The sequence below is a fragment of the Elephas maximus genome, chromosome 4 (assembly GCF_024166365.1).
Source record: "Elephas maximus indicus isolate mEleMax1 chromosome 4, mEleMax1 primary haplotype, whole genome shotgun sequence".
Classification (NCBI taxonomy): domain Eukaryota; kingdom Metazoa; phylum Chordata; class Mammalia; order Proboscidea; family Elephantidae; genus Elephas; species Elephas maximus.
The window spans coordinates 113,479,035-113,486,948 of NC_064822.1; the positions used below are offsets into that span (position 1 = coordinate 113,479,035).

At 39.4% G+C, this 7,914-nt stretch overlaps 1 pseudogene; it reads right to left on the reverse strand.

The window, feature by feature from the left end:
- Window positions 1-1,074: 1,074 nt before the first annotated feature.
- On the reverse strand, window positions 1,075-2,004 carry LOC126076400 (olfactory receptor 6C4-like; annotated as a pseudogene).
- Window positions 2,005-7,914: the final 5,910 nt, after the last annotated feature.

Genomic DNA, 7,914 nt, shown 5'->3' on the forward strand with positions numbered 1-7,914 from the left:
GTTTTTATTTTTATATCTATTATACTCTTTCCTTCTTTGCTCCCTCCCTTCCTTTCTTCCTTCATTCTTTCCTTCCTTTCTTTCCTCCTCTTTCTCTTCTTCTTTGTTTCGTCTTTCTCCTCCTACTCTTTTCTTCTCTGTTTTTCTCCTCCTTTCCTCCTTCTCTTTCTCCTCCTTTTCCATCATTGTCATTATCGTATCTATCTAATGCCTACTATTGGTAGACTCTATCTTGGAATATTCTTAATTTGAAGCTATACCTGAAGATTTCCCCCAGTCTATGCTTTTAAGTTTTTCTGAAAGGCAAATAAAACCTTTCTATACAAACTCCACTTTGTCCCTTGTTGCATTGCTTGTCCATATTTCCTTTTTTTTTTTTTCTTGGCTATAATTTTTTGTTGTTTTTGTTGTTCAGAATATACACAGCAAAACATACACCAATTCAAAAGTTTCTACATGTTCTTTTTAAGGTTATCTTCACATTTCGCATGTTCTTCTAAAGCTGGAGTCAATTTGTAAACTGATACATAAATATATGTTTATTATTTATCTGTGGTTTCAAATTAAATCTAATTAAACATAGCTTATTGAGATCTTAGAAATATTTTCTTTCTGAATCCTTCATTTTGATTTATGGCTTTATCAAACATACAGGCTTCCACATTAGAAAATTTCCTCACCTCTGGGCAACAGGTATTTGGAACCCTGGTAATGAAGTGGTTAAAGCATTAGGCTGCAAACCATAGGCTGGGGATTCCAACCCATCAGCCACTCCATGGGAGAAAGATGTGGCAGTGTGCCATTGTGAAAACTCACAGCCTTGTAAACCCTATGGGGCAGCTCTACTCTGCCTCGTAGGGTTGCTGTGAGTCGGAATTGACTCCACAGCAACTAGTTTTTTGTTTGTTTGTTTTATGATACTAGATTGGAGGTTCCTAGAAATTGGGACGTATGTTTCTTATATTTATATTCTCAATGCTGAGCCTACCACTTGAAACACAGTAGACAATAAATACTTACTAAAATACTTGTTAGTTAAAATTTTCATTAATTAAAAGTAATAAATTCTGGTTATTAAAACTTCACAATCTTTTTTACTGTGTTCTTGAAAGCTTGCTTTACCTGCTGATTCCTTAAGGTGTAAATAAAGGGGTTCAACAAGGGACTAACTGAGGTCATCAATAGAGACACTTCCTTGTCAAAGTTACCTCCTTTCTTTGGTGATGGGTCAATGTACAAAAAGATGCACCTGCCATAAGAAAGGGAGATGACAATCATGTGGGAGGAGCAAGTGGAGAAGGCCTTTGTCCTTTGCTGGGCAGAAGGGATCCTCAGAATGGTCCTGATAATGTGTGTATAAGAAAGTATCACCAGCACCAGAGTCACCACCAGAGTCAAAACAGCTAAGAGGATGACTATCAGTTGTAAGAGGCTTGTGTCTGAGCAGGCGATCTCCACAAGGGGTCTATAGTCACAGTAATATTGATTCAGCACACTGGAGGCACAGAAATCCATCTGGCTTATCAGGATAATTGGGGATAAGACAGTCAGAACTCCTGCCATCCAGGAGCAAAACACGAGTCATATGCAGACCTGGCTGTTCATGATGGTCAAGTAATGCAGGGGTTTACAGACTGCCACATAGCGGTCATACGACATAGAGGCCAGGAGGTAAAACTCTGTTGCTCCAAGGAATATAGCAAAAAAATACTGAGTCAAGCATCCAGTAAAGCTGATGACCTTATTTCCTGTTGTCAAGCTGGTCAACAATCTGGGAATGAAAATGGTTGTGAAGGAAATTTCTAAGTAGGAGCAATTCCAGAGAAAGAAATACATTGGGGTCTTGAGGTGGGGATCTATCAGAGTGAGTATGATGATGGCCAAATTTCCTAGGACGCTCAGCATGTAGGCAAGTAACGGAAAGATGAATATCACCACTTGGAGTTCAGGTTGAAATGTAAGGCCCAGCAGGATAAATTCAGTAAATGTGGTCTGGTTTTTCATTGTTGACTTTTGGTAGATCTAAAGGGAAAAGTGAGATCAGTGAAGAAAACTAGAGTTTCTCAGGTTGTTGTCATTAGGTGCTGCCAAGTTGAATTCTACTTACAAAGTAGAACTGCCCCATAGGGTTTTCTAGGCTGATAAACCACCAAGTCTTTCTGACAATTCTCTAGTTAGACTTACCTGTGGTCTTTGGAAATGCTTTCCATTTTCTTCCATAATTTCACAGTGGTTTAATTTCAAGGTCCATGTCCACAGAATTATGGCATTAGTGATTTTGGAAACTGGAAACAAAGTGCTCACTCATACCCTTCACAATCTGAATGGCAACAGTGGTTGTTTACTCTGTTGATTCTAAGAGGTGAATCAAAGATGAGATGTCATACAAAGAGCCTCCAAATAGTAAAAAAAAAAAAAAATTTATACATTACCTGACCACATCCTGCCATGCTTTCATGAAATCATCCCACCTTTCAAGACTTAACTAGATAAGAACTGGATTACTCATTTTTCTATTAATCCAAATAATGCAAACTAGAATTTAATCTAAGTTCCTGAGGGAAAGAGAGAGAGAGAGTCTATTTAAAAGGAGCAAAAAAGAAAACAAAAAATATAGATGAAAAAGTAGCAGTGATAGACTCAAAAGAGAAGACTTTTACAGACTAAGAATCCCCCATGTTTTGTGACCTTTGATAAATTATGTTGGTGTCCTTAAAGGCAGAAGATGGACTTCTTGGCAGATTTTTTTCTTGGCTAGAATGACCAAGACTTTATCTGCTCCTTTTAGGACAGGTACATGGGGAATAATTTCCTGGAGGGAAAGATGCCATGTGGACTCAAGTTGAGAAGGTGCTAATGAACCTCAATTGTCGACAGCTTTGTGAACAAGCTGTGAACATATGTCTGGGGGAAGAAAGCCCAGAGAGACCATGTTGAAGGTACAATGAGAGAATCAGCCACAGCCTAAGAGTCTGAGGAGAAGCAGAGAGCAATGTGGTAAGACTTCTGTGGATGGTTAGAAACAATTATAACCTGGTCGTTACTAAAACATACCACTGCATTGATGACACAAGTTGAAATTCATTGACAAGTCTCACATTCCAAAAATATTTCATAAACTACTTTTTTAAAACAGGAGAAGTCCTTTTATTTAAAGGAGAATGAGTGGCCAGATCACTACTTGCAAATTCATCAGAAATCAATTCACTTCTCAAATTGTGATTAAATCATCTATCCACCACCCACCCCAAAATGTAAGCATATATTATTTCATTACCATTTTCTGTTCACTCCTTTCTCCTTGTTCATCATGTGCCATTACAAAAATAAAGTACAGAGACCATTCTCAAAGGAGAAAATATGTGTAACTGAAAACTTATAAAGTGCTTTCTGCTTATTATTAAGCAGGGCCCAAGTCTGTTACATGCATGACCTTATTTAAGCATCCCAGCAAATCTTTTGAGTCTGGTCTTACTTTTAGCTCCATTTACACATGAGAAAATTACAACGGGTAAATTTCTTATGTTTATCATTTTTTCCCTTAAGTATGGATCCTTAAGCAATGTAGTTCAGTGTTGCCTGTTTTTGAACTCTATAAAAATGAAATTGCATTGCATGTATTATTTTCTGTCTTGCTTCTTTTGTTCGATTTTATGTTTAATATTCATCCATGTTGTTGCTTGTAGCTGTGAGTGATCTATGTTCATTACAGATTCCATTTATGAATTCATCACAATTTATTGACTCATTCAGTTGATCGGAATTTTTTTTTTCTATTTTGGGGAAATTATGAAATGTACAGCTATATTGCTACATATGTCAAAAATTTTCTCTATGATATATATCCAGGAGTGGAATTGCTGGGCTATTGGATATGTGTAATTCAACTTTACTAGCTAATGCCAGGCTGATTTCAAAGTAGTTGAATTATTTGCAGTATCACCATCTCTATAGTGTCCAATTTCCTTCTGTCCCAAATCTCTCCACTTAGAATTCTCAGGCTGTCAATGATTACCAATCTGTCCAATTTAAAGTGGAACAATTATGGTTTTGATTTGCTTTTTCCTTGATTATTAGTGTAGCTAAAAAAATTTTTACATCTGTTTTGGCCATTTGTATTCCTCTTGCCCAAATTTACCCCATTGGATTATCTATGGAGCCCTGGTGGATCACTGGTTATGAACTCAGCTGCTAACCCAAAGGTCAGCAATTCAAACCCACCAGCCACTCCTTGGAAACGCTATGTGGCAGTTCTATACTGTCCTATAGGGTTGCTATGAGTCAGAATCGACTGGACGGCAATGTGTTTTGGATTATCTTTTTCCTAGTGAAATACCAGAGTTCCTTACATATTTAAATATAGTTACTTTCTGTTGTATAAGCTGCAAATATCTTCTCCCATTTTTTGCTCTGTCTGTGGTCTGTTTTTATGAACAGACTTCTTAATTTATCAATTTTTCAAACTGATAAATGAGGCAAATTTATCAATTATTTGCTGTCTCATTTCAGAAATTCTTCCCTATCCCAAGGCCATGAAGATATTCTTCTACATTATCTTCTTAAAACTTAATGCTTTGTCTTCCAAATTTATGTCTATAACCCATCTGGAATTTATTTCTCCTGAATTGATTCACAATTTTGTATTTTTTCCATATGACCTCCAAATAGTCCCAACACCATTTGTTAATAAGACTGTCTCTTTCCCATTGTAGTGATATATTTATCATAAATCAAGGACCCATAAATACATTGGTTACTTGCTGGGTTCACTTCTTTTCCATTGGTCTTTTTATATATTCCCATACTGTAGGTAGCCCTGTTGCACCTTGCCGTCAAGCCAATTCCAATGCATAGCAACCCTATAGGACAGAGTAGAACTGCCCCTAGGGTTTCCAAGGAGCATCTGACCCGGTCCATTCAAATGTCCAACATTTTGGTTAGCAGCCAAGCTTTTAACCACTGCACGACTACAGCCCCATTCTTGCACCATTTCCATACAATTTCAACTAACATAGTTTTAGAATAATTACTGACCTCTGGTAGAACAAACCCTCTCAATTTGTTATTTTTATTTTAGAGTGTGTTGGTTATTTTTAATAATTTTCAACTCACCAGGAATTTTGCTTATCAACCTTCGCAAAAACAAATCTATTAGAATTTTTATTGGGACTGTATTGACTCCATGGAAACCCTGGTGGCGTAGTGTTTAAGTGCTACAACTGCTAACCAAATGGTCAGCAATTCGAATCTGCCAGGCACTCCTTGGAAACTCTATGGGGCAGTTCTACTCTGTCCTATAGGGTCGCTGTGAGTCGGAATCGACTCGACAGCACTAGGTTTTGTTTTTTATTGACTCCATAGTAAACTTGTGAAAACTGGTATCTTTAAGACCTTGAGACTTCTAGCCCATAAATGTAGTATATCCTTCCATGTGCTTGGATATTTAAAATGTCTCCAAATACAATTACACATTTTCATTGTCCGGAGGCAGGGCCAAGATGATAGTCAGACGTTTCTGGTGATCCCTCTTACAACAAAGACCCAAAAAACAAGGGAACTGATTATATATATGACAAGCTAGGAACCTTGAATATCAAAAGCAAAGTTTGGAAATCAGGCTGAGTGACAAAGGAAGAGAGAGACAGTTCAGAAGCAGTGAAGAGATGCCACACCTGACTCAGCAGAAACCGAAGCCCCTCAGGTGTGATCCACTGGCACGACTGTGGCAGGGCTGGCAGTAGTGATAAGGACATGGTTTCCTCAGGGAAGGACAGTGAGCCACACAAAATCAGTGAAGAACAGCGCTCTCAGCAAAAGGCAAGTACTTGCATCTAATATACTGCACCCCCAACCACAAGCTGGCTTCAGTGGCTGTTGATTTCCCTGGGCCTAGGATAGGTTCTGCTGTGTACCCTGAGCCATTCTCCTGGCCTTCAGAAGGAATAAATTAACAGTTGGGAAAAATAATCTTCCAGCTTCCCTAAGCTGGGAACTCAGGGCAGAAGCAGCTCCAGTCCAGGCAAAATGGTTGTTGTTGTTGTTGTTAGGTGCCGTCGAGTCAGTTCCGAATCAAAGCGACCCTATGCACAACAGAATGAAACACTACCCAGTCCTGAGTCATCCTCACAATCGTTGTTATGCTTGAGCTCATTGTTGCAGCCACTGTGTCAATCCACCTCATTGAGGGTCTTCCTCTTTTCTGCTGACCCAGTACTCTGCTAAGCATGATGTCCTTCTCCAGGGACTGATCCCTCCTGACAACATGTCCAAAGTATGTAAGACACAGTCTCACCATCCTTGCCTTTAAGGAGCATTCTGGCTGTACTTCTTCCAAGACAGATTAGTTCGTTCTTTTGGCAGTCTGTGGTATATTCAATATTCTTTGCCAACACCACAATTCAAAGGTGTCAACTCTTCTTCGGTCTTCCTTATTCATTGTCCAGCTTTCACATGCGTATGATGCCATTGAAAATACCATGGCTTGGGTCAGGCAAACCTTAGCCTTCAAGGTGACATCTTTGCTTTTCAACAATTTAAAGAGGTCCTTTGCAGCAGATATACCCAATGCAGTGCGTCTTTTGATTTCTTGATTGCTGCTTCCATGGCTGTTGATTGTGGATCCAAGTAAAATGAAATCCTTGACAGCTTCGATCTTCTCTCCGCTTATCATGATGTTGCTCATTGGTCCAGTTATGAGGATTTTTGTTACTTTATGCTGTGGTGCAATCCACACTGAAGGCTGTGGTCTTTGATCTTCATTAGTAAGTGCTTCAAGTCCTCTTCACTTTCAGCAAGCAAGGTTGTGTCATGTGCACAATACAGGTTGTTAATGAGTCTTCCTCCAATCTTGATGCCCCGATCTTCTTCATATAGTCCAGATTCTCGTATTATTTGCTCAGCATACAGATTGAATAGGTATGATTAAAGAATACAACCCTGATTCACACCTTTCCTGACTTTAAACCAATCAGCATCCTCTTGTTCTGTACGAACAACTGCCTCTTCACCTATGTAAAAGTTCCTCATGAGCACAATTAAGCATTCTGGAATTCCCATTCTTCACAATGTTATCCATAATTTGTTATGATCCACACAGTCAAATGCCTTTGCATAGTCAATAAAACACAGGTAAACATCCTTCTGGTATTCTCTGCTTTCAGCCAGGATCCATCTGACATCAGCAACCATATCCCTGGTTCCACGCCCTCTTCTGAAACTGGCTTGAGTTTTTGGCAGTTCCCTGTCGATATACTGCTGCAGCCATTTTCAAATGATCTTCAGCAAAATTTTGCTTGTGTGGTAAAATGGTACACGGATTTGAATGCCTTTCACCCTGCAGGATCCTTGACTACACACATCAGGGGCCTGAGGACTGGTGGGTCCACCCATGCCACCTAGCCAACCGAGACAAGGGTCCAAGGATAAGTGGTGCCTCCCAGTTCTTAAAAAAAAGCATTGGGTGCCTATGGTCCGATTGAAGAACGTACTTGTGCACTCTAGGGAATGGGGACACACTTTCCTCACAGACACTCGGGGGATGGTTGTCAGCCCCCTGCCTTGCTCAGAGCATGACCCCTGCCACAGCCAGATACCTGGCCTACACCAATCACCCCTGCCCTTCTAAGACTGTAGGACAGAGCCTATACTGCACACTTGATAACCAACTACCTGACACTTGAGCTGAATCCATGCAAGAAAAATGAATGGACTGTTAGGCTTATATACCTGGTAACAGGTCTAGCCATCTGGTGACAGGACTTTACAGCTTCAAAGGCAAAAACAATCAAGCTAGCTCATTCAAGCAACCTATTCAAAACAAAGCAAGAAGCTAGGCTACAGTAAGCAAACATTAAAAAAATTAATACAATAACTTATAGATGGCTTGGAGACAACACCCAATAAAAAATCACATAA